Genomic DNA, 27,387 nt, shown 5'->3' with positions numbered 1-27,387 from the left:
TTTCTGCTCTTGTTCCCAACAATGCTTTCTTGGGAAAGTGTTCAGCACAAGCACCTTCACTGGCTCTCCTCCGTCTCCCAGCAATCTTTAACCTGATATCCCCATCCCTCCTCCAAAACTGCTCTTATGAAGGTCGCAAGTGACTTTGAGGGTACCAGACTCAATGGAAATATGTCTGTCTTCATCTTGATTTACTTCTTAGCTACATTTGCCACAACCTAACCCTCCCTCCTTCTTAAGAGAATCTCTTTGGTAGGCCATCTTAACATTATATTCTTCTGGAGTTCTTTTTACCTTTCTAGCCTTTTCTTTTCTTTTTTTGGTATGTTTTGCTAGCATCTTCTGTTTTATATCAAATAAATGTTGGAGATCCCCCCACTCCCAAGGCTTTGTTCCAGACTTCTGTCCTTCCCCCTTCTCTACTGTCTCTTTAGGATGGGTAATCTCATTTATTCTGTTGTATTTAACTACTCTCTGAATGCAGATGACTTGAAAATTTAAACCTTAACCCTTGTCTCACCTGTGTACCCTTGAATGCCAAAATGACAATTCATTCACACAATATTTATTGAGCACCTACTATGTGCGTGCCAGGCACTGTGCTAGGACTGCCTTCAACGCAGACAGATTTTTTTTTTTTTTGAGACGAAGTCTCGCTCTGTCGCCCAGGCAGGAGTGCAGTGGTGCAATCTCGGCTCACTGCAAGCTCCGCCTCCTGAGTTCACACCATTCTCCTGCCTCAGTCTCCGGAGTAGCTGGGACTACGGGTGCCCGCCACCATGCCCGGCTGATTTTTTGTATTTTCAGTAGAGAAAGGGTTTCACTGTGTTAGCCAGGATGGTCTCAATCTCCTGACCTTGTGATTCGCCCGCCTCAGCCTCCCAAAGTGCTGGGATTACAGGTGTGAGCCACCACGCCCAGTCTTTTTTTTTTTTTGTTTAGACATAGTCTCATTCCATCACCCAGGCTGGAGTGCAGTGGCATGATCTCAGATCACTGCAATCTCTGTCCCCTGGGTTCAAGCGACTCCCTTGCTTCAGCCTCTTCAGTAGCTAGGATTACAGACTGTGCCACCACATCTGGCTAATTTTTGTATTTTTAGTAGAGACGGGGTTTTTACCATGTTGGCTAGGTTGGTCTCAAACTCCTGACCTCAAGTGATTCATCTGCTTCGGCCTCCCAAAGTGCTGGGATTACAGGCATGAGCCACTGTGCCTGGCCGATTTTTTTTTTTTCTTAAGCAAACAAAAAGTGTATAATTACAAACTATGGCAAGTGCACAGAAGGATAGGAATGTTGCTCTAAGAAAGTGTAAAACAAGGGAACACCACATTGACTATGCAACAAAGAACGTTTCTTTGAAAATGTAAAGCTTCACCTGAGAATGGAGAGAGGAGCTGGGGAGCAGCAGAGGAGCGGGTCTGAGGCTGGAGGGTTACGTTTATGGTTACATTTGTGGGTTATCAGTGCGGAGGGAAACAGGCTTCATACTGTATTTGGCTTTGAATCTGCCTGACCGAGGCAAATGGATTGCTGGAGCTCAGGAGTTCGAGATCAGCCTGGGCAACATGGCAAAACCTCATCTCTACTAAAAATACAAAAATTAACCAGGTGGGGTGGTGTGCATCTGTAATCCCAGCTGCTGGGATTACAGAGCCTGGGCCGGGGGGTAGGTTGCAGTAAGCCAAGATAATGCCACTGTACTCCAGTCTGGGTGACAGCGTGAGACCTTTTCTCAATAAATAAATGAATCTGCTAATGTTGTCATTTTCATTTTACTTGCATCAATCCATTAGGAATGGAACCAGAAACAAGGTCCTATAAAGAGAAACAGGCTGTACAAATTTAATTTTAAATAAGCCCTTTTTCTCCATTTGTCTTTGTTCCTATGGCTTTTGAAGTTATCAGGACATAAATGTTCTCTAACTTCTCCTCCTTCTCTTACTGAGAAGGGCAAATGATGAGTCTAATACTTTGGAAATTACGTACTTGAAAGAAAAGATTTTGTTTTCCTCCCAAGGCTTTACCAAACACCATTGTGAGATATATAAGTATATTTTTAGGCAAGGTTCGTGCATAATATTTTTAAATTTTAGATTTTTTTCACAATTATGTATAAATATGAACATGGATATGAGTTCCTGGAGAGAATGTACTTATTTATTTGTTTGTTTGTTTATTTATTTATTTATTTATTTTAACAAGGTCTCGCTCTGTTGCCCTGGCTGGAGTGTGGTGGCACAATCTCAGCTCACTGCAACCTCCACCTCCTGGGCTTAAGTGATCCTCCCACCTCAGCCTCAAGTAGCTGAGGCTACAGGCACAAACCACTGCACCTGGCTACTTCTTGTATTTTTTATAGAGATGGGGTTTCACCATGTTGCCCAGGCTGGCCTCGAACTCCTGAGCTCAGGTGATCCACCTGCCTCAGCCTCCCAAAGTGCTGGGATTACAGGCGTGAGCCACCGTGGACAGCCAAGTGTTTTTATCTTATTTAACTAAAATGTATTTGGAAGTTAATATATGCCAGTCAGGCTCTTTTCTAAGTGCTTCACAAATATTAAAATTAATTATTAATTGTTGTTTTCACATAGCCATGTGAGATAGAAATATTACCCCCACTTAGCAGATGAGGGTAATTAACTTGCTCAATGTCATATTAAAATAGTAAATGATAAAACAAGCAACCAACCAAGTGATTTGCTTCCAGAGTCCGCTACGTTGCAGAACTGTTTTTCTTAACCATATTAGATCCTACACGCCTTTTGATAACAAATGTTTTGTAACACCACCTCTTTCTATCCCAACGTGATAATCATGGATAATTATGTCTTAATTTACCTAAGACATAATTTCAAAATACGTGCATATTGACATCTCTGATATAAAATAGAAATAAAAGTAACCATAATAAAATAAAATGTCTTTCATTATGTAAATGTTTGGAAATGGTCTACACTAGAAGACACAGTGGGATAACTAGGTATCAACACCTATGTGTAGTATCATTACTATAAATAGTCACAGCAGTGATTAATTGATTACTCACACACCAAGAACTGTAGTTATGTTGGAGATGTAATTTTTCTGCAGTGGAGAACAACTCTCAGTCAAGTTCTGAACAAATAGAAAACAGTTCTCTCTCAATGTATGTGATAATTGCATTACTGGAAATTTTGCAATAATTAAAATGGAACAACAAAAAAAGTTAGGTACTCAGATAATTATAAACATCCCTTTTACCTATGTGAATGGCCAGTCAGGGGGGAATTCCTCGTTTTGTGGAATTAACTCTGTTCAGCATCCACAACTCCTAGCCACCGACTTTCTTTTTTTTTTTCTTGACAGAGTCTTGCTCTGTCACCCAGGCTGGAGTGCAGTGGCGCCATCTCGGCTCACTGCAACCTCCACCTTGCGAGTTCAAGCGATTCTCCTATCTCAGCCCCCCAAGTAGCTGAGATTACAAGCGCATGCCACCACACCCAGCTAATTTTTGTATTTTTAGTAGAGACAGAGTTTCGCCATGTTGGCTAGGCTTGTCTTGAACCCCTGACCTCAGGTGATCCTCCTGCTTCAGCCTCCCAAAGTGCTAGGATTACAGGCGTGAGCCACTGCGCCCTGCCGCCACGGACTCTTAATAGCATACATCTCCCCTCAACCAAAAACGCTTCAGCCATTTCCCCCAAACCCTCTGGGGAGTGGAGGTGAAGTGTTACTTACTGAGAACCATTGCTGTGGAGGATGAGAAGAGCCAAGGAATGAATCCTGGAAAATCTGATACTGTAATGAAGAAACCAGCAAGGCAAGAGAGAAACAGGATGATTGTGGCATAATGGGCCCACGTAATATCTCCTGGGTATTTCAGGCTGACACGTCAAAATTTAGCCTCCTCATTCCTCCCCTGACCCAACCAACATCCTACATGGACCTGACCCTTTCCCAGTTTTCCCCCAGTTCGGTAATAACACCACTAGTCACTTAGCTGCCCCAGCCAGAAACCTAAGCGTTAGTTCTGACTCTTCCCTGCCTCTCATGCAATGTATCAGCAAGTCATCTGGTCTCTAATCTGCTTTCTTTGTCTTCTCTCCCTCTGTTTCTCCACTGCCATCCCATAGAACACCCTGAAAATTCCAAAGATTCATTTTCTTTGCCTCTTTTTTGTTGTTGTGTTCGTATACAATAAAAGTCACACTTTATTTAAGAGTTGGGTCTTGGCAAGGCACAGTGGCTCACACCTGTAATCCCAGTACTTTGGGAGGCCGAGCCAGGTGGATCATTTGGGGTCAGAAGTTCAAAGCCAGCCTGGCCAACATGATGAGACCCCGTCTTCACTAAAAATACAAAAATTAGCCGGATGTGGTGGCGGGTGCCTGTAATCCCAACTACTTGGGAGGCTGACGTAGGAGAATCACTTGAACCTGAGAGCTGGAGGTTGCAGTGAGCCAAGATTGTGCCACTGCACTCCAGCCTGAGTGACAGAGACTCTGTTTCTAAATAAATAAATATTTGAAGTCTTGTTCTGTCACCCAGGCTAGAGTGTTGTGGCACAATCATAGCTCGTCGCAGCCTCAAATTCCTGGGCTCAAGGGATCCTCCCATCTCAGCTTCCCAAAGAGCAAGAATGACAGGTATGTGTCACCACACTCAGCTAATTTTTTTATTACTTTTTATAGAGATGGGGTCTCACTATGTTGCTCAGGCTGGTCTTCAATGCCTGGCCTCTAATGATCCTCCCACCTTGGCCTCCCAAAGCACTGGGGTTATAGGTATACTCACACATTTAAAGTGAAAAATGTAATGCATTTTGACCAATAAATATACCCATGTAGCCATTACCACAGTCACTATATAGAACACTTTTAGCACTCTAGAAAATTCCCTTGTGCCCCTTCTCAGTGACTCACCTGTTCTCCTCCCACATACACCTACCACCAGGAAACCACTTTTCTGATTCACATCACCACAAATTAGTGCTGTCTGTTTTAGATCCTCATATAAATGAAGTCATACTGTGTATATTCTTTTGGGCTTGACTTCTCTTGCTCAACATGCCTGTGAGAGTCATTCACATGATTGCATGTATTAAGTTCGTTCCTCTTTATTGCTGCCAAGTATTATTTTGAATGGATATACCACAGTTTGTTTACTCATCCTCTTGTTTTAAAATAATAATAATAATAGTTGTTTCTATTATCATTTTGATACAGGGTCTCACTCTGTCACCCAGATTGTAGTGCAGTAGTGCCATCTAGCTCACTGTACCTCCACTTTCCAGGCTGGAGCCATCCTCCCACCTCAGCCTCATGGGTAGCTGGGACCAAAGGCATATGCCACCAGGCTGGGCTAATTTTTGTATTTTTTGTAGAGTTGGGGTTTTGCCATGTTGTCCAGGCTGGTCTCAAACTCTTTGGGCTCAAGCAGTCCACCTGCCTCAGCCTCCCAAAGTGCTGGGATTACAGGCATGAGCCACCACACCCAGCCTCTTCCTTGTGTTAATTGACATTTGGGTTGTTTCCAGTTTGGGGCTATTATGAGTAAATCTGGTATGAACAGTTCTTGTACAAGTCTATTTTTGTGGATAGTAGGCATGTGTTTCTATTTCTCTTGGATAAATACCCAGAAATAGAATTACTGGATCACAAGGTAAGTGTATATTTGACTATATAAGAAACTAGAAAACATGTCTAAAATAGTTGTACCCAGTTGCATCTCAACCTCGTCAAGAGTTCTAGTTGCTGCCCCTCCTCAACAGCTTTGCAGCTGTTCATTCTTAGCCCGTCAAAACCATTCTCCATACCACAGCCTTAATTCTTTTTTTTTCTTTTGAGATGAAGTTTTGCTCTTCTTGCCCAGGCTGGAGTGCAAAGTACAATGGCATGATCTTGGCTCACTACAACCTCCACCTCCCGCGTTCAAGCAATTCTCCCTGCCTCAGCCTCCTGAGTAGCTGGGATTATAGGAGCCTGCCACCATTACAGGAGCCTGCCACCATGCTTGGCTAATTTTTTTTTTTTTTGTATTTTCTGTAGGGACGGGCTTTCACCATGTTGACCAGGCTGGTCTCGAACTCCTGACTTCAGGCGATCCACCAGCCTTGGCCTCCCAAAGCACTGGGATTACAAGTGTGAGCCACCACACCTGGCCTCTTTTTCTTTTTTTGAGACAAGGTCTAGCTGTATAACCCAGACGGGAGTACAGTGGTGTGATCACAGCTCAGTGCAGCCTCCAACTCCCAGGCTTAAGTGATCCTCCTGCCTCAGCCTCCTGAGTAGCTGGGACTACAGATGTGAGCTGCCATGGCTGGCTAATGTTTATTATTATTATTATTATTATTATTATTATTATTATTATTATTTGTAGACAGGGCCTTGCTATGTTGGCCAGACTGTTAATTTTTCTGAAAATGAAAGCTGGATCATCTTCTTTTCTGCTTAAAATAGCAGAAAGGATTTCCAGGTCTCTCTGTTTAAAGCCTGAAACCTTTAACATGTTCTATAACATCTCCCTGATGTTATCTTATCGTCATTCTCTCTTGCCTGCCATGCCTCAGACATGCTTGCTCCTCCCCATCTTTCCCCTCTCAACCCAGACGTAACTTCCCCAGGACTTTCCTGACCAGCACCTGCCTTGACTCAAAAGGTCTCCCTCCCAGTTACATATTCTAAAGACATCCTCTACACTCTCATAGCATTAATCACGTTTCTAATGAAATGTTACTGTTGCTTGTTTAAATTTTTGTTTTGTTTTTTGAGACAAGATCTTACTCTGTTGCCTGAGCTGGAGTGCAATGGTGCAATTATAGCTCACTGCAGCCTTGAACTCCTGGGCTCAAGTGATCCTCCTGCCCCAGTCTCCTGAGTTGCTGGGACTACAGACTCACACCATCACACTCAACTAATTTTTACTTTTATTTTATTTATTTATTTTTTGAGACAGGGTCTCATTCTATCACCCAGGCTAGACTGCAGTGGCATGATCGCAGCTCACTGCAACCTCTGCCTCCCAGGTTCAATGATTCTCACATCTCAGCCTCCTGAGTAGCTGGGATTACAGGGATCTGCCACCACGCTCGGCTGATTTTTATATTTTTAGTAGAGATGGGGTTTCGCTATGTTGGCCAGGCTGGTCTTGAACTCCTGACCTCAGGTGATCTACACACCTCCCAAAGTGTTGGGATTACAAGCGTGAGCCACCATGCCTGGCACCAACTAATTTTTAAAATTTTTCATAAAGATAGGATCTCCCTATCTTGCCCAGTCTCAAACTCCTGAACTCCTGAGCCTAAATGATCTCACCTGGGCCTCCCTAAGTCCTATGATTACAAGTGTCTGTCACTGCCCCTGGCTTTGTTTAATCTTTGGTTCTCCTGATTTTTTTGTAAGTGCCAGGAGAGCAAAGGCCACATCTGCCTGTTCATCAGTACATTGCCACCTCTAGCACAATGCCTAGTACATATTAGGCCCTCAATAATACTTATTAAATGAATAAATAATTTTCCACAGTCTGCTTATCTCTTTTTCTTTTCCTTTCCTTTATTATTATTATTTTATTTTTTTTTTTTTGAGACAGAGTCTCGCTCTGTCTTCCAGGCTGGAATGCAGTGATGCAATCTTGGCTCACTGCAACCTCCGCCTCCTGGGTTCAAGCGATTCTGCCTGCCTCAGACTCCCAAGTAGCTGGGATTACAGGCGCCCACCACCATGCCCGGCTAATTTTGGTATTTTTAGTAGATACAGGGTTTCACCATATTGGACAGGCTGGTCTCAAACTCCTGACCTCAGGTGATCCACCCACCTCAGCCTCCCAAAGTGCTGGGATTATAGGTGTGAGCTACTGCACCCGGCCTGCTTATCTCTCTCTATCCAGAAATCCACATCACCACCAAAGAGGTCTTTCTAACTAGTTAATCTGTTAAGGTCCTGCTGGTGCTATGAATTCTTTTTTTTTTTTTTTTTTTTGAGATGGAGTCTCGCTCTGTAGCCCAGGCTGGAGTGCAGTGGTGCGATCTCTGCTCACGGCAAGCTCCGCCTCCTATGTTCATGCCATTCTCCTGCCTCAGCACCCCGAGTAGCTGGGACTACAGGTGCCCGCTAATACAAAATTACCACGCCCAGCTAATTTTTTTGCATTTTTAGTAGAGACGGGGTTTCACCGTGTTAACCAGGATGGTCTCAATCTCCTGACCTCGTGATCCGCCCGCCTCAGCCTCCCAAAGTGCTGGGATTACACGTGTCAGCCAACGCGCCCAGCCTATGAATTCTTGAATGGCTATATTCTGTAGAATTCTACCTGAAACTCCTTGTGTAGCGTAAAAGATTCTTCAAGAACTCTTGCTACCTAGCCTGCCATATTTCTGACAATCCCTATATTGTGCTTCAGCAATAGTGAATTATTACTTGTGTTTTTCAAAGCCTCTATGACTTGAACATGTTATTTCCTCTGAATGGAAGTCCTCTCCTATTATGTCTACCTAACAAACTCCTGCTTCAAAGCTCAGTTCAAATGCTACCTCCCTTGGTAAGCCTGCCCTGAAATGCTCTGGATCTTGTAAGAATATAGATGTGAGTCAAGTACCAATAGTAATGTAGCTATCATTCTTGCCCCCTCCTATTCAGGTGGAAACATAGCCCTCTGAAAAGAACGCGTTAAGCATTTAGGGCTGGAATCTCTCTCATGCGATAACTCATTTTATCCAGGCAGTGCCAGCAGAGAATGCTTCCGGGAGTGGAGACTTGTCTGCTGCATTCAGTGTTGTATTCTCCAGTACCTAGAGTAGTGCCTGGGAAATATTAAGCTTGGAATTCATATTTGTTGAATACGAAGAATGAACGGGCTGACCGTGGGGGCACATGCCTGTGGTCCCAGCACTTTGGGAGGCTGAGGTGGGCAGATCATCAGAGGTCAGGAGTTCGAGACCAGTCTGGCCAACATGGAAAACCCTGTCTCTACTAAAAATACAAAATTAGCTGGGCGTGGTAGCACATGCCTATAATCCAGCTACTTGGGAGGCTGAGGCTGAGGCAGGAGAATTGCTTGAACCCAGGAGGCGGAGGTTGCAGTGAGCCGAGGTGGCACCATTGCACTCCAGCCTGGGTGGCAGAGCAAAACTCCTTCTCAAAAAATAAAAAAGGATGAACATTATCTTTCTTTCTTCCAAGAAGTTTAATGACATGACAACAAGCACCACTGTTCTCTAGTTTGTTAACCTGTTCGTTAACATCATGACTGCCAGCAAGAATTGGATTCTCCTAGACTTCTGCATGATCTCTGGGATCTCCTGGGTTTTGCTTTATCTGACGAATGCAAACAACATTCTTTCCATGATGCTCTGGCCTGCCGCCAGATCCAGCAGACACATTCATTGTTTCACTGAGGATAAAGTGGGTACTTCTGCCTCTTATTAGGTCCTTCGGATATTCATTGCTAAAATAATCATTTGTTGCTTCCCTATTTTTTCTGATAATGGTGCCCAGCTTTTCCTTAGAGGCTGTCCTCCTTGCTCTCAGCCTATGAACTTTGGTGGAGAAATGCTACATTAAGCATTCTTGTATTTAATGATTCTTATACTCACTGACTAAGTTAAAATAACTTGGACATTAAAATAAATAATGAGGCCAGGGGCAGTGACTCATGCCTGTAGTCCTAGCTACTCAGGAGGCTGGTCAGGGGGTTCACTTGAGTCCAGGAGATCAAGGCTGCAGGGAGCCGTGAATGTACCACTGCACTCCAGCCCTGGGCAATATTGTGAGGCCCTGTTTCAATAAATAAATAAATAATAGCAATTATTACAATAACGTAGGAAACTGTGTCTATACAGACAGAAATAAATGTATCTATTTATTAATCAGTTCATTTATTCATTCATTCAAGTTTTCTTTTTCTTTTCTTTCTTTTTTTTTTTTTGAGATGGAGTCTTGCTCTGTCGCCAGGCTGGAGTGCAATGGCACGATCTTGGCTCACTGCAACCTCTGATCCTGGGTTCAAGTGATCCTCCTGCCTCAGCCTCCCGAGTAGCTGGACTGCAGGTGTGCACCATTGTGCCGAGCAAATTTTTGGTATTTTTCATAGAGACAGGGTTTCACCATGTCTGCCAGGATGGTCTCTTATCTCTTGACCTCGTGATCCACCCGTCTCAGCCTCCCAAAGTGCTGGGATTCCAGGTGTGAGCCACTGCACCCAGCCCATTCATTATATGTTTGATGAGGAGTAAGAGCTTCTGTTTCCAGTCACCATGAAGTAACTGAAACTGTATTTACCCCTCCCTCCTGAAATAGCTAAAAATACAGACAAAATTTATGAAACAACTGTTTTCAAAACGTTAGACATCAAGCAAAGGAGGACAGTGAACCCCAAGAGATGGGAAAGAAATGAGGTGGACCCAATGGTTGCCCTAGATTATTGCTTGAGGAGAGTTTCCAGGCACTGGTACGGTGGCACAGGAAGGGAAAACCCAAGCACAGTGGACTTCTTGAGTTGAAGCAATGCAGCTCAGTGTCTGTAGAGACCAAGGTGACTAGAGTTTGCAGGTCAGAGTACCAAAGAGGAGAGAACCACACAAATAGAGAACTCCAGAGATCTGGGGATGGTCATGCTTGGGTCTTTAGCTAAAAACTGTGTAGTACATACATGTCATAAAACTAATCAGGAATGGGCCAGGCACAGTGGCTCACACCTATAATCTCAGCACTTTGGGAGGCTGAGGTGGGCAGATCACTTGAGGCCAAGAGTTTGAGACCAGCCTGGCCAACATGGGGAAACCCTGTCTCTACTAAAAATACAAAAAAATTTAGCCGGGCCTGGTGGCATGTGCCTGTAGTCCCAGCTACTTGGGAGGCAGAGGCAGAAGAATCACTTGAATCCGGGAGGTAGAGATTGCAGTGAGCCAAGATCATGCCACTGCACTCCAGCCTGAGAGACAGAGTGAGACTCTGTCTTAATTAAAAAAAAAAAAAAGAAAGAAAAAGAACTGCTCAAGAATAGAAAAGAACCACCCAAAATGGTTAGAAGGAACAACATCTGGGACTCACAGAGAGCTTGGAATAGTTTCTGGTCCCATCAGCCAGAGAAGAAAACTTTGTAATTCACAGGGCATTAGATATAGTACTTAGGAGGGTTTGCATCAGTGGTGGGACAAAGTTAACTCTTAACAAAGGTTGCTGTAGTTGTGCCCAACAAAGCTTAAAAGGAATTTCTGGCCAGGTATCATGGCTCATGCCTGTAATCGCAGAATTTGGGAGGCTGAGGCAGGAGCATCGCCTAAGTTCAGAAGTTCAAGATCAGCCTGGACAATAAAGTGAGATTTGTCTCTACAAAAAATTAAAAAATACAAATTTTAAAAGGAAGGAATTTCTAAAAGGTTCGTTCTGCATTCAAGCAATTAAGTGTATTCCAGACCAAATCTGTAGAACATTTATATAAATATAAAAACTACAATGTACCAGATAAGCAAAAAAGTAGGAAAATATGAAACAAGGAGAAAATTTTGCTATTTGAAACTGACCCAGAAATGACACAGGTGCTAAAATTAGAAGAAAAAGACATCAAAACAGTTATTAGAGCTGTATTTCATATATCCTAAAAGTTAAGCAGAGCCCTGAAAGATACTTTAGAAAGAAGACAAACTTCTGGAGGTAAAAACTACAATGTCTGAGAGGGAAAAAAGCACAGAATTGGATAAGATTAACAGCAGGCCGGGCATGGTGGCTCACGCCTGTAATCCCAGCACTTTGGGAGGCCGAGGCAGGTGGATCACGAGGTCAGGAGATCGAGACCATCCTGGCTAACACGGTGAAACCCTGTCTTTACTAAAAATACAAAAGAATTAGCCAGGCACGGTGGTGGGAGCCTGTAGTCCCATCTACTCGGGAGGCTGAGGCAGGAGAATGGCGTGAACCCGGGAGGCGGAGCTTGTAGTGAGCCGAGATTGCACCACTGCACTCCAGTCTGGGCAACAGAGCAAGACTCCGTCTCAAAAAAAAAAAAAGATTAACAGCAAATCAGGCACTGAAGAAGAAAAGATCTGTGAATCTGATGACATAGCAGAAGAAACTATCTAAAGCGAAGATAGGGAAAAAAGACACAACACGAAATGAACAGATTACCAGTGAGCTGTGGAACAGCTTATGTGGGTTATAGGCGACCCTAAATGAGAGAACAAGGGACTAGAAGAAGAATTTAAAGAAATAATAGTGCAATTTTCTCCAAGTTTCATGAAAACTATAACCACAGATCCAACAATGTCAGCAAGCCCCAAACGGATACACACATACCCACACAATGTGAAGAAAATGACACCAAGGCACATAATAATTGAATCGTTTAAAAACAATGATTAATGACCGACTGTGCTGGCTCATGCCTGTAATCCCAGCACTTTGGGAGGCTGAGGTGGGCGGATCACCTGAGGTCAGGAGTTCAAGAGCAGCCTGGCCAGCATGGCAAAATCCCGTCTCTACTAAAAATACAAACATTAGCCAGGAGTTGTAGCACACACCTGTAGTCCCAGCTACTCAGGGGGCTGAGGCAGAAGAATTGCTTGAACCTGGGAGGCAGAGGTTGCAGTAAGCCGAGATCATGCCACGGCACTCCAACCTGGGTGACAGAGTGAGACTCTGTCTCAAAAAAAATAAAATAAAGCGAAACTAAACTAAACTAAAATAAAAACAGTGATTAAGAGAAAATCTTAAAAGTAGCCAGAGACAAGGCATGTTATAGACCAAAAAGTAAAGGTAAGGATGACAGCAGACTTCCCGTTAGAAACACTGCAAGTGAGTAAATAGTACAGCAACATATTTCAAGCATTAAAAGAAAAAAAAGGTAACGTATATATATGTGTGTGTGTGTGTGTAATATATATATATATATATATTTTAGATAGTCTCACTTTGTCACCCAGGCTAGAGTGCAGTGGCATGATTGCTGCTCACTGCAACCTCCGCCTCCCAGGTTCAAGTGATTCTTGTGCTTCAGCCATCCGAGTAGCTGGTACTGCAGGCACCTGCCACGACGCTCAGCTAATTTTTGTATTTTTAGTAGAGACAGGGTTTTGCCATGTTGCCCAGGCTGGTCTCGAACTCCTGGCCTCAAGTGATCCAGCCACCTCGGCCTCCCAAAGTGCTGAGACTACAGGCATGAGCCACTGCGCCCAGCTGAGATGTTTTATTACCTGCAAAAGTACTTTCAAAATTGAAATTGAAACATAGACTCTTGGGCTGGCACAGTGGCTTACACCTGTAATCCCAACTCTTTGGGAGGCTGAAATGGGAGGATTGCTCGAACCCAGGAGTTCAAGACCAGCCTGGGCAACATAACGAGAGCCTCACCTCTACACACACACACACACACACACACACACACACACACACATGGTGGCACATGACTGTGACCCCAACTTCTCAAGAGGCTGAGCTAGGAGGAGCCCTTGAGCCCAGGAGATTGAGGCTGCAGTGAGCCATGTTTGTGCCACTGCACTCTAGCCTGGGTGACAGAGTGAGATCCTGTCTTGAAACAAAATAAAACAGAATAAAAATAAAGATTCTTCAAGCATAGAGAATCTGAACAAATGATCACCAGCAGATTGTATTACCAACAATAAAGGTAAAATGAACTTCTTCAGAGAGAAGGAAAACGATATGAGATGGAAATCTAGGTATACATGAAAGAATGTTATCTACACAGGTAAATATGAAACATTTTTCTTATTATGTAAATGTCATTAAAGAGAATTGACTGGTTTAAACAAAAATAATACAAATGTACTGAGGAGTTTACAACATATACAGAGTTAAAATGTAAGACAGTAACAGCACAAAAACTACAATGAGAGAAATGGAAATCTTGTCATATAATCTGTTTACCAAGGGGTATGCTATTGTTTAAGAGTAGACTATGATAAGCTAAGAATGTACATATAAACCCCACCACAACCAGCAAAATAACACAATATGAATTACAGCAGCTGGGTGCAGTGACTCATGCCTGTAATCCCAGCCCTTTGGGAGGCTGAGGCAGGAGGATTGCTTGAGCCCAGGATTGCTTGAGGTTGCAGTGGGCTGTGATTGTGCTACTTGCACTTCAGCCTTGAAGACAGAGGAACACCCAGTCTCTCTTAAAAACAAAAAAAGTTACAGTTAATAAACTAACAAAGGAATAAAATGGTATTAGCTAAGGATCCAACTTCATTCTTCTGCATGTGGATATTTTGTTTTTGCAGGACCATTTGTTGAGATTTTTTCCCCCCATTGAATGGTCTTGGCACTCGTCAAAGGAATAAAATTGAATCATAAAAATTACTCGACTAAAAATATTAAGAAAGAAGCCAGGCGTAGCAGCTCATCTCTGCAATCCCAGCAATTTGGGAGGCTGAGGCAGGAGGATTGCTTGAGCCCAGGAGTTTGAGACCAGCCTGGGCAATATAGTGTGATCCCATCTCTATTTTTAAAAATTATAAAATAAAATAAAATGAAAAGTATGCAGAAACAAAAAAAGGAAAATAGAAATGAAGAACAAATGGGACAAACAGACAACAATAGCCAGAATGTTAGTTTAAAGTCAACTAAGTCACATAAAATGAAAGGTTCATGTAATGGAATACTACTCAGCAATAAAAAATGAACTATTTAAATACATGACATGGATGAATTTCAAAATAATAATACTGAGAGAAGGAACTCAGACTCCCCCAAAAGGATGGATTGCATGATTCAATGTATACAAAAGTCTAGAAAATGCAAATTATTCTGTAGTCATAGAAAGAATGTCAGTGGTGCCTGGGGATGGGGAGATTGCAGGGGAAGGGCGAGAGGAAAAGATTACAAAAAGGGAGGAAAATACTTTTGGGGATGATGGATATGTTCGTTTTCTTTATTGTGACGATGGTTTCACAGCTCTCTCTATATATGTCGAAACTTATTAAATTACACACTTTAAATATGTGAATCAATAAAGCTGTTTCAAAAAAAGTCTGATGAGGGCCAGGTGAGGTGGCTCACGCCTATAATCCCAGTAATTTGGGAGGCCGAGGCGTGGGGATCATTTGAGGTCAGGAGTTCGAGACCAGCCTGGCCAACCAGGTGAAACCCTACCTCTACTAAAAATACAAAAATTTGGCCTTGTGCAGTGGCTTGCCCCTGTAATCCCAGCAGTTTGGGAGGCCGAGGCAGGCAGGATCACGAGGTCAGGAGATTGAGACCATCCTGGCTAACACAGTGAAACCCAGTCTCTACTAAAAATACAAACAATTAGCTGGGTGTGGTGACACATGCCTGTAGTCCCAGCTACTCGGGAGGCTAAGGCAGGAGAATCCCTTGAACCCGGGAGGTGGAGGTTGCAGTGAGCCGAGATCACACCACTACACTCCAGCCTTGGTGGCAGAGCGAGACTCCGTCAAAGAAAAAGAAAAAAATTAGCCGGGCATGGTGGTGGGCGCCTGTAATCTCAGCTACTCGGCAGGCTGAGGCATGAGAATCTCTTGAACCCGGGAGGCGGAGGTTGTGGTGAACTGAGATTTCACCAGCCTGGGCGACAGAGTGAGACTTCATCTCAAAAAAAAAAAAAAAAAAAGTTTGATGAGAAACAAAAATATTTATGTAATTTCAAAACACCTCCCACAAATGCTTCCAAATTAAAAGGGAAAAACAGATACCACCTTAATGAGTGATCAAAGCGAATGTCATCAGGACTAAAACAAGTGAAATCTAGCACTGCTTAGTAGGACGCAATAAGAAGAGCACAGCATTAGCATTAGCCCTGTGCCATTCCTGTCAAAGATGAAGAAATCTCACACAAACTACACTGCACGACTACAGGCGTGCACCACGATATCTAGCCAATTTTTCTTTTCTTTTCTTTTTTTTTTTTTTTGAGACAGAGTCTCGCTCTGTCACCCAGGCTGGAGTGCAGTGGCCAGATCTCAGCTCACTGCAAGCTCCGCCTCCCAGGTTTACGCCATTCTCCTGCCTCAACCTCCCGAGTAGCTGGGACTGCAGGTGCCCGCCACCTCGCCCGGCTAGTTTTTTGTATTTTTTAGTAGAGACGGGATTTCACCGTGTTAGCCAGGATGGTCTCCATCTCCTGACCTCGTGATCCGCCCGCCTCGGCCTCCCAAAGTGCTGGGATTACAGGCTTGAGCCACCGCGCCTGGCCCAATTTTTCTATTAGGGACGGCACCTTTCTATGTTGCCAGGCTGGTCTTGAACTCCTGGGCTCCAGTGATCCTCCTGCCTCAGCCTCCCAAAGTGCTGGGACTACAGGTGTGAGCTACCATGCCTTGCCTAGCCGACAACGAGCTCTTATTTTGTTGAGGAAAAAAGTTATTTTTTTCTGTGCTTTGAACTTTCTTGTTAGTTTGTGTTTACAATTTTTTTTTTTTTTCGAGACAAAGTTTCGCTCTTGTTACCCAGGCTGGAGTGCAATGTCGCGATCTTGGCTCACTGCAACCTCCACCTCCTCGGTTCAAGCGATTCTCTTGACTCAGCCTCCCGAGTAGCTGGGATTACAGGCATGCGATACTGCACCCGGCTAATTTTGTATTTTTAGTAGAGACAGGGTTTTTCCATATTGGTCAAGCTGGTCTTGAACCCCTGACCTTAGGTGATCCGCCTGCCTCGGACTCCCAAAGTGCTGGGATTACAGGTGTGAGCCACCACACCCAGCATATTTACAATTTTTTAAAAAAATGTATGCCTTTGTTCATGTATTTAAGACACCTGTGGCAGAGATTCATAGAAGTGGAATAGCTGGGTCAAAGAATATAAACTTTTTTTTTTTGAGACAAGGTCTCGCTCTATTGTCCAGGCTGGTGTGCAACAGTGCAATCATAGCTCACTGCAGGCTCAACCTCCTGTGTTTAAGTGATCCTCCTGCCTCCACCTCCCGCATAGCAGGGACTACAGGCTTGTGCCACCATGTCCAGCTAATTTTTGTATTTTTGGTAGAGATGGGGTCTTTCTATGTTGCCCAGGCTGGACTGGAACTCCTGGCCTCTAAGTGATCCGCCTGCCTCAGCCTCCCAAAGTGCTAAGAGTACAGTGTGAGCCACCAGACCCGGCCAACATAAACATTTTATTTATTTTTCCTCACTTAACCTTGACCTGAAACTCAATGAACATTTTAAAATATGATTAAAAATGTTAATTTGCCTTTCAAATAGAGTGCGTCACTGCTGGTGAGAATGTAAATTAGTAAAACCACAATGGAAAACAGTATGGCGATTCCTTAAATTAGAAGTAAAAGCAGATTGACCATTTAATCCAGCAATCTCAATACCGGATATCCACCCAAAGGAAAAGAAGTCATTATATGAAAAAGACACACGCACACTTTTTTTTTTTTTTTTTTTTGAGACAAAGTTTCGCTCTTCTTGCCCAGGCTGGAGTGCAATGGTGCAATCTCGGCTCACTGCAATCTCCACCTTCCAGGTTCAAGCCATTCTCCTGCCTCAGCCTCCCGAGTAGCTGGGATTACAGGCATGCACCACCATGCCCGGCTAATCGTTATATTTTTAGTAGAGATGGGGTTTCTCCATGTTGGTCAGGCTGGTCTCGAACTCCTGACCTCAGGTGATCGCCCGCCTCAGCCTCCCAAAGTGCTGGGATTACAGGTGTGCCCAGCCGACACATACACGCTTATGCTTATTGCAGCACAATTCACAGTTGCAAGGATATGGAACTAACCTAAGTGCCCACTGACCAATGAGTGGATAAAGAAAATATGGCATATGGGTATCATGGAATACTACTGAGCCATGAAGAGAAACAAAATACTGTCTTTTGCAGCAACTTGGGTGGAACTGAAGGCCATTATTCTAAGTGAAGAAAGTCAGAAATGGAAAACCAAATGCTGTATGTTCTCAATTATAAATGGGAGCTAAGCTATGAGGATGCAAAAACATATAGAGCCATATAATGGACCATGGGGACTCGAAGGGGGAGGTTGGAAGGTGGGTGAGAGATAAAAGACTACATATTGGGGGCTGTGTACACTGCGCACTGCTAGGGTGACGGGTGCACCAAAGTTGCAGAATTCACCATTAAAGAACTCATCTGTGTGACCAAAAACCACCTGTACCCCAAAAACTGTTGAAAAAAGTTACAGGAAGCCAAAACCCCAAAAAACAAACAAAAACAAAGAGCATGTCAGTTTTCATCTCCTGAGTAGCTATGTCACTAGGGTGACATAGTAGCACATGTCACTATGCTGGGCTAATTTTTGTATTTTTTTGTAGAGAAAAGGTTTCGTCATGTTGGCCAGGCTGGTCTCGAACTCCTGGCCTCAAGCCATCTACCCACCTTGGCCTCTCAGAGTGCTGGGATTACAGGCGAAAGCCACTGTGTGGGCCCATTGTGGCTATTATTTAACACTCTCTTTGCCAACTTATTATCTCACTTTAATTTGTATGTCTTTAGTCACTAGTAAGGTTGAGAAATTTTTTGTGTGTTTTTATGTATTTATGAGCAATTTATATTTGGTTTTTTTGTGAGCTACATCATTCTTTAACCAATTTAAAAACTATTCATATTTTTTCTTTTTAATTATAAGAGCTCTTTGTATATTAAGAACATTTATTCTTCGCCTGTTGGATGAATCATAAAAACATTTCTCCTAGCTTGTTACCTACATTTTAATTTAGCTTATGGTATTTTTATACTGTGCAGCTATTTCTAATCTTATGTAGCCAATTTTTTCTTTTTAGCATCTGAGTTTTGTGTCTTGCTTAGAAAGATTTTCTTTTATTTAAGATGTGTGTGTGTGTGTATGTGTGTGTGTGTGTGTGCGCGCGCGCGCGCGCGTTCATGTTCCCCTTTCATCCTGTTTTATTTATTTACATTTAAATTGTTTATCTGGCCAGGTGCGGTGGTGGCACATACCTGTAATCCTAGCACTTTGGGAGGCCAAAGCAGGTGGATCACATGAGGTCAGGAGTTCAAGACCTGCCTGGCCAACATGTTGAAACCCTGTCTCTACTAAAAATTAACAAAATTATATACAAAAATTAGCCAAGTGGGTGGCATGCACCTGTGGTCCTACCTACTCAGCAGGGTGAGGCTTGCACCCTGGAGACAAAGATTGCAATGAGTTGAGATCATGCTACTGTACTCCAGCCTGGGTGACAGAGTAACCTTGTCTAAAAATAAATAAATAAAAATAAGTAAATAAATAAAAAAAAATTGTTTATCTGTCTGGAATTTATCTGGTGTAAGGAATTAGGTAGGCATCCAGCTCTAGCCAACTACTCTAACAGCAATTACTGCACTGCCTAATTTTATTTTTTTCTCTCTGACCATTTAGTAGCTTCTCAAATGTATTTGGGTCTATTTCTAGATTCTAGTCTGCTTCATTAATCTGCTTTTCTTTTCATGCACAAGTACCAAACTTTTTTTTTTTTTTTGAGACGGAGTCTCGCTCTGTTGCCCAGGCTGGAGTGCAGTAACGCGATGTCAGCTCACTGCAAGCTCCACCTCCCAGGTTCACGCCATTCTCCTGCCTCAGCCTCCCGAGTAGCTGGGACTACAGGCACCTGCCACCACGCCCGGCTAATTTTTTGTATTTTTAGTAGAGATGGGATTTCACCGTGTTGGCCAGGATGGTCTCGACCTCATGACCTCGTGATCCACCCACCTCAGCCTCCCAAAGTGCTCGGATTACAGGCGTGAGCCACCGTGCCTGGCCAAGTACCAAACTTTTGAAAATATAAATGTAGCTTTATAATGTGCTTCAATGCCTAGGAGAGTTAATTCTTTTTTTACTTTCCTTTCTCAAAATTTTCCTGGCTAGCCTCGCTTGTTTATTTTTCCATTTGAACTTTAGACTCAATGAGTCTACTTCCAAGAAAACCTCATTATGTATTTTTATTGATCTAAAATTAAAGGTTAAGTTTAATTTAGGGAGAATATGCATCTTTACATCATGAAATCTTCTAATTGATGAACAAAGTGTGTATTTTCATTTATTTCTTCTTTCATTTTCCTACGTTTTTGTTTTGTTGCTGATGTCGTAAGTGTGGGCGTTGGTGCTATTTTAAGTATAAGGTTTTCTTCCATTTTGTTTCCTAGCTTTTTTCCTGAAACAGAGAAGTGCTGTTGATTGTGTAACCAACTACGTTATTGACTTAACTCATTATTTACGAGACTTTCCAGGAGTACTCTTGGATTGGCTAGATATGCAATCATATTACCTGCAAATAGTCATTATGTTGTCTCCACTTTGTAATTCTTAAAATTCATATTTTTTATCTTTATATACCTAGAATAATATTAAATAACAGCGGAAATATTATTGCTCTTACTTTGTTCCTGACTTTAATGGAAAATGCTTCTAGTGTGCAACATTAAATAAGATGCTGTTTTTTAACTTAAATATGTTTTTATCATATCGGTACTGGATACTGAATTTTGTTAAATATTCTTGTAGTCTGTAAGAAAGGTCATGTAGTTATTCTCATTTAACCAGTATTCAGAATTCACCTAAGACTGGGTGTGGTGACTCATGCCTATAATCCCAGCACTTTGGGAGGCCGAGGTGGGCGGATCACCAGAGGTCGGGAGTTCGAGACCAGCCTGGCCAACATGGCGAAACCCCATCTCTACTAAAAATACAAAAATTAGTTGGGCGTGGTGGCATGTGCCTGTAATCCCAGCCACTTGGGAGGCTGAGGCAGGAGAATCACTGGAACCTGGGAATTGGAGGCTGCAGTGAGCTGAGATCATGCCACTGCACTCCAGCCTGGGTGACAGAAAAAAAATTCACTGAATGTCAATAGATAGTCTGTATAAGATAGAGTTTGAGAGGCCATCCTGGCTGGTTCTAGACTCTAGAAATTCTAGATGTGCCATGCATTAACTGTGTGATCTGGGCAAGTTTCTTGGCCTCTCTGTGGCTTGGTTGCTTCCTCTGTAAAACAAAATTAATAATAGCATCTAACTCAAAGGGTTGTTGCTGGATTTAAGTGAATACATGTAAATAAGGTGTTTTGAACAGTGCTTGGTTCATAGTAAATGCTATATAAGTACTAATCATTAGCATCACCTTTCTAGAATGACTCCACTGGTGCTAAGCTTTTTAAAAATTAAAAAAAATTTAAGTTCATTTTACATTTTTTTGTAGAGAGACGGGGTCTCGTTATGTTGCCCATGCTGGTCTTAAACTCCTGGCCTCAAGTGATCCTCTTGCCTCAGCCTCCCAAAGTGCTGGGACAGGTGTGAACCACCGTGCCCTAGTGTGCTGAGATTTTCTGTTATTATTGTTTTAAATAAAGGTATTTATTTGCTTGTGAAAGTATTACATGCACCCAGAAAAGTGCACAGCTGGGGGGTTTGCTACAAAAGTGAGTACATAAATAATATAGCCCCTTGTATTCACTTAATGTCATAATTTTCTTTTTCTTTCTTTCTTTTTTTGAGACGGAGTCTTGTTCTGTCACCCAGGCTGGAGTGCTCTGGTGTGCTCTCGGCTCAGTGCAACCTCCATCTCCCAGGTTCAAGCGATTCTCCTGCCTCAGCCTCCTGAGTAGCTGGGATTACAGGTGTGTACCACCACACCCAGCTACTTTTTGTATTTTTAGTAGAGATGGGGTTTTACCATGTTGGCCAGGCTGACCTCAGGTGATCTGCCCACCTTGGCCTCCCGAAGTGCTGGATTACAGGCGTGAGTCACCATGCCCGGCCTTAATGATATAATTTTCAAAAGCATTTTATTTCACTGCATTTGTTCCACAGAATAATGTCACAATTTTTGTTAAAAAATATGAATACACACATGCAATGCCCTCCCTCCCACCAACCAGTGTCCACCAAATACAAAAATTAGCCAGGTGCGGTGGTGCACATCTGTAATCCCAGCTACTTGGAGACTGAGTAGCTGGAGACTGAGGAGAATTGCTTGAACCCAGGAGGCGAAGGTTACAGTGAGCTGAGATTGTGCCACTGCACTCCAGCCTGGGCAACAGAGTGAGATTCTGTCTTCAAAAAAAATTTTTTTTTTTTTGGATACAAGGTGTCATGCTGTCACTCAGTCTGGGTCCAGTGGTGTGAACACATTTCACTGCAGGTTTGATCTCCTGGGCTCAAGTGATCCTCCTGCCTCAGACTCCCAAGTAGCTGGGACTATAAGTATGCATCACCACGCCCAGTTGATCTTTCTGTCTTTTATAGAGGTGGGGTTTCGCCATGATGCCCAGGCTGGTCTTGAACTCCTGACCTCAGGTGATCTCCCCTTGGCCTCCCAAAGTGCTGGGATTACAGGTGTGAGCCACCACGCCTGGTCAAAAAATTTTTTAAACATAGAATTTACATATGACCCCCCAACTCTAAATCTAGGTGTACACTCAAGAGAAATGAAAGCATATATCCACACAAAAACTTGCATATAAATGTTTATAACAGTTTTATTCATAATAGTGAAAAAGTAGAAGTAACTCAAATGTCCATCAATGAATGAAGGTATAAATAAAATTTATTTTTTCATTGGAATTGTCTCTCCAGAGATGATGTTTGTTTTTATATATTAATTTATTTTTTGAGATGGGATCTTACTATGTTGCCTAGGCTGGTCTCAACCTCCTGGGCTCAAGTGATCCTCTTACCTCAGCCTCCTGAGTAGCGGACTACAGATGTGCACCACCATATCTAGCTAACGAAATTTAGCACATCCATTCAATGGACTAATATTTGGCATAAAAAGGAGTTGAATACTGATACATGCTATGACATGGATGACCCTTGAAAACATTATGGTAAGTGAAAGAAACCAGACACAAAGAACAACATATAATGTCATTCCAATTATATGAAATGTCTAGAATAGGTAAATCCATAGAGAGAGGAAGTAGATTAGTGGTTGCTGAGGGCCGGGAGTGAGTGATCTGGAGATGGGGGTGATAGTTAAAGAATGTGGGCTTTGCCGGGCGCCATGGCTCACGCCTGTAATCCCAGCACTTTGGGAGGCCGAGACAGGTGGATCATGAGGTCAGGAGATCGAGACCATCCTGGCTAACACGGTAAAACCCCATCTGTACTAAAAAATACAAAAAATTAGCCGGGCGTGGTGGTGCATGCCTGTAGTCCCAGCTACTCTGGAGGCTGAGGCAGGAGAATGGTGTGAACCCGGAAGGCGGAGCTTGCAGTGAGCAGAGATCGCGCCACTGCACTCCAGCCTGGGCGACAAAGCGAGACTCCGTCTCAAAAAAAAAAAAAAAAAAAAAGAATGTGGGCTTTTTAGGGGATGACTAAAATATTCTAGAATTGATTGTGGTGATGGTTGCACAACTCTGTGAATGTATTAAACACCATTGAATTGTATGCTTTATTTTTTTAGAGTTAGCATCTTGCTCTGTCACCCGGGCTAAAGTGCAGTGGGATGATCATAGCTCACTGTAGCCTCGAACTCCTGGTTTCAAGAGATGCCACTGTGCCCAGCCAAATTGTATACTTTAAGTGTGTGAATTGTAGGGTATGTGAATTATGTCTCAAAAAAGCTGTTACTGAAAAAACGACAATTTCATATGGTCCAATCTAATCTGCAATAGCTTAAATAGCATTGGTATACTATGATAAGGTTTGAAGATTTGATAGAGCCAGGCATGGTGGCTCATGCCTATAATCCTAGCACTTTGGGAGGCTGAAGTGAGTGACTTGCTTTAGCCCAGGAGTTCAAGACAAGCCTAGGCAACATGGCAAGATCTCATCTCTACAATAAATACAAAAATTAGCTGGGCATGGTGGCACGCGCCTGAAGTCCCAGCTACTTGGGAGGCTGAGCTGGGAAGATCACTTGAGCGCCAGAGGCAGAGGCTGCAGTGAGGAAAGATTGTGCCACTGCACTCCAGCCTGGGTGACAGAGCGAGACCCTGCCTCAAAAAAAAAAAAAAGACTGTACATGTGAAATGTGGACCCTGCCTCAAAAAAAAAAAAAAAAAAAAGAGTTTACATGTGAAATGTGAAAGAGAAGACACGTGGTCCCTGCATATAGTAGAGGCAATCAGTGGGGTTTTTGAGAGGCTTGTTGGTTTTTTTTTTACTATAGGAAAGACTTGGGCTTCTTAATAGGAGTGCGAGATGTGGAAGAAATAGGAACAAAGTTGATGGATGGACTCCAAAGTCCATGTGGAAGAATTAACCTTGGAAGGAGTCCAGTCTCTCTTCCATAAGACCAGAAGGAAGGAGGAAAAGATGGGTTCAGATACCAATTAATGGATGGTGCAGAGAATATTTTTCTTACTGGTCTCAATTTGCTGAGGAAAGAGGCAGAATCACTTGTGAAAAGGACAGAAGGGGTAGCAGGGCCATGCGTTTCAGAAACCAGGAGGTTAGAAAAGTTAGTAAGTGGCTGGGCACTGTGGCTCACGCCTGGAATCCCAGTACTTTGGGAGGCTGAGACGGGCAGATCGCCTGAGGTCAGGAGTTCCAGACTAGCCTGACCAACACGGTGAAACCCCATCTCTATTAAAAATACAAAAATTAGCTGGTCATAGTGGGATGCGCCTGTAGTCCCAGCTACTCGGGACGCTGAGGCAGGAGAATCACTTGAACCCAGAAGGTGGAGGTTGTAGTGAGCTGAGATCGTGGCCAATGTACTCCAGCCTGAGCGACAGAGCGAGACTGTCTCAAAAAAAAAAAAAAAAAAAAAAAAAGTAAGTTGGGTGGGAGAGGGAACTCAGACTCAGAGAGGCTTGGGAGCATTGAAGAACCAGATGCCAGTAGAGGAGTGAATTCTGAGTGGCAGTGAGCCCCAGCTCCTGAAGCTCCTCCTGCAGTCTCCTGCAGCCTCATTTGGGAACAGTCTCCGCCTGAGTCATCTCTGCTTCAGTCCACATAACCCCAATTCTTTCAATGTTACTCATACATTTTGGCTTTGAGCCTCGTGCTTTCTGGATAATTGCCTCTGAACTTAACTGCCTTTTGGCACCCTTCCTCCCAGAACTGAATGTTCTTCCCTGGTGAGGACTGACCCAAGTCCACCTCCCCGGTTCTGGGCCCTATATTTTCATTAATTCAGCCTGGGATAACCAGAGCACATTTGGCAGCCTCATTGCATTGGGTCAGTGACAGACAAATCCAAAGAGCGAGAGAAACCTGTCTGTGAATGCGTCAGACCACGTGGTGGGCATGGCAGAACAAGGGGTGGCAGGGGACCGGTGGTTTGCTATAAAGAAGCGAGAGAAAAGATGTTCAACCTGTTAGCTAGTGGAGAACGTCTACAGGTGAGGGGTCACGGATGGGCTGAAACACACAGGTAGGCTATTGCCTAAGGACAGCATCTCACTGGCTAAGACAGCCAGACAGGCACAGCTGTCAGGCATTTTGAGCCTAGTTACTGAGCACAGCCAATATGGCACCTCTACCCCAAAGATCCATAGGTCATTAGGGTTCAGGGGTGCAGCAAGAGAAAGAGAAGAGTATGAGGGAACCCCATGGAGCACCATTTACTTATTTATTTAATATTCAGACATAGGCTGGGCACGGTGGCTCACGCCTATAATCCCAAAACTTTGAGAGATCGAGGGGGGAGGCTCATCTGAGGTTAGGAGTTCAAGACCAGCCTGGTCAACATGGTGAAACCTGTCTCTACTAAAAATACACAAATTAGCTGGGCATGGTGGCATGCATCTGTAGTCCCAGCTACTTGGGAAGCTGAGGCACGAGAATCGCTGGAACTCGGGAAGCAGAGATTGCAGTGAGCCAAGATTATACCACTGCACTCCAGAGTGCAGAGTGAGACTCTGTCTCAAAAAAAAAAAAAAAAAAAAAGAAAAAGAAAAAGAAAAAGAAATTCAGACACAGAGTCTCACTATGTTGCCCAGGCTGGTCTTGAACTCCTGGCCTTTGAGTGATCCTCCCATCTCAGTTTCCCAAAGGGCTAAGATGACAGGTATGAGTCACCTCAACCAGCCTCTGGGGCACATTTTGATCCGAGGTATTACCAGATCAAACGTGGTGGAAGGAACATAGCCTTTGGCATCAGAGCTAGATTGAAAGCCTGTCTCTTCTACTCATTTGCTGTGAACACTAGCACTTGGCACATTGCTGAGCCTCTTAGAGCTTCAGTGTCCACATCTGTAAAATGGAAATTAATAATTCTTACCCCTCAACTCCTCAGGGTTGACTGTTGAAGAAATGTTATCTGTGGCCCTTCAGCTCAGTGCTGTCTTGTCCATCTCTGGGCTTTTGTATTTGTTATCTTCTCAGAAGCTTTTTTTTTTTGATAGAGACAGGATTCCATTCTGTTGCCTGGGCTGGAGTGCAGTGGTGCAATCACAGCTCACTGCAGCCTTGGAATCCTAGCCTCAGGTGATTCTTCCACCTCAGCCTCCCAAGTATCTGGGATGACAGGTGCACTCCACCGTGCCCAGCCCATTTTTAAAATTTTTTGTAGAAACGGGATCTCACTATGTTGCCCGGGCTTGTCTGGCACTCCTGGCCTCAAGCAATTCTCCCACCTTGGCCTCCCAAACTGCTGGGATTACAGGTGTGAGACATCGTGCCTGGTCTAAGAGCACATTTTACTCAACCCAGCTTTGCCTGACTATCTCCTAGTCATCCTTTGGGTCTCGTCTGGCTCTTTCTTCCTCCTGGAAGTCCTCCTGGATTGATTGTCTCTCTTCTGGGCTCCCATAGCTGCCCACTTTCATACCACGTGAGAATTCTTTGCCTGTTGCTCTCCTCACTAAGTCTGTGGAGGCACGAGTAGGACCTAGTTCATCAGTGTATCCCCAGTTCATGGCACATACACACTGGTGCTCAACAGATATGATTTGATGGAATGAAGTTTTGAAGATTAAATGAGATAATGAATGTTTAACCCATGCTTCCCAAATCACACTGACTAGGTGGGTAAAAAACAGAAACGTGAAACGGTTATCAACTCAGTTCCTCTCTGTAGGTTCTTCAGCTCCCTTAAAATTCTCCCCAAAGGGCCAGGAGTGGTGGCTCACCCCTGTAATCCCAGCACTTCGGGAGGCCAAGGTGGGCAGATCACTTGAGGTCGGGAGTTCGAGACCAGCCTGGCCAAGATAGTGAAACCCCATCGCTACTAAAAATACAAAAGTAGCCAGGTGTGATGGCGCATGCCCATAATTCCAGCTACTTGGGAGGCTGAGGCAGAATCGTTTGAACCCAGCAGGCAGAGGTTGCAATGAGCTGAGATCACGCCACTGCGCCTGGCAACAGAGCGAGACTCTGACTCAAAAAAAACAAAACAAAACAAAAAACAGAACAACAAAAACAAAAACAAAAACACTTCCCCAAAGACCCTGCGGAAACCTCCGGGAAGGGAGCACAGGCTCTGGAAATAGATCGCGTGGGTTTCAATCTTGGCTCGGCACTTACCAGCTTTGTGACTTACTCTATCCAGGCCTCAGTTTATGCACCTGTGAAATGATTCCTAAGGCTGCCA

The 27,387-nt window shown here is 43.6% G+C and overlaps 1 protein-coding gene and 1 long non-coding RNA gene across 2 annotated transcripts in view; one reads left to right on the top strand and one right to left on the bottom strand.

Moving 5' to 3' along the window:
* TNRC6A (trinucleotide repeat containing adaptor 6A) overlaps positions 1-27,387 on the bottom strand; it is a 214,654-nt gene that overhangs the window by 105,011 nt on the left and 82,256 nt on the right. The window lies entirely within an intron of this gene.
* Positions 1-27,387, top strand: part of LOC144338147 (uncharacterized) — a 71,062-nt gene that overhangs the window by 1,432 nt on the left and 42,243 nt on the right. The gene's annotated exons all lie outside the window — the stretch shown is intronic.

This window comes from Macaca mulatta, chromosome 20 (genome assembly GCF_049350105.2).
Source record: "Macaca mulatta isolate MMU2019108-1 chromosome 20, T2T-MMU8v2.0, whole genome shotgun sequence".
Classification (NCBI taxonomy): Eukaryota; Metazoa; Chordata; class Mammalia; order Primates; family Cercopithecidae; genus Macaca; species Macaca mulatta.
This window is presented reverse-complemented; position numbering and strand designations above follow the sequence as displayed.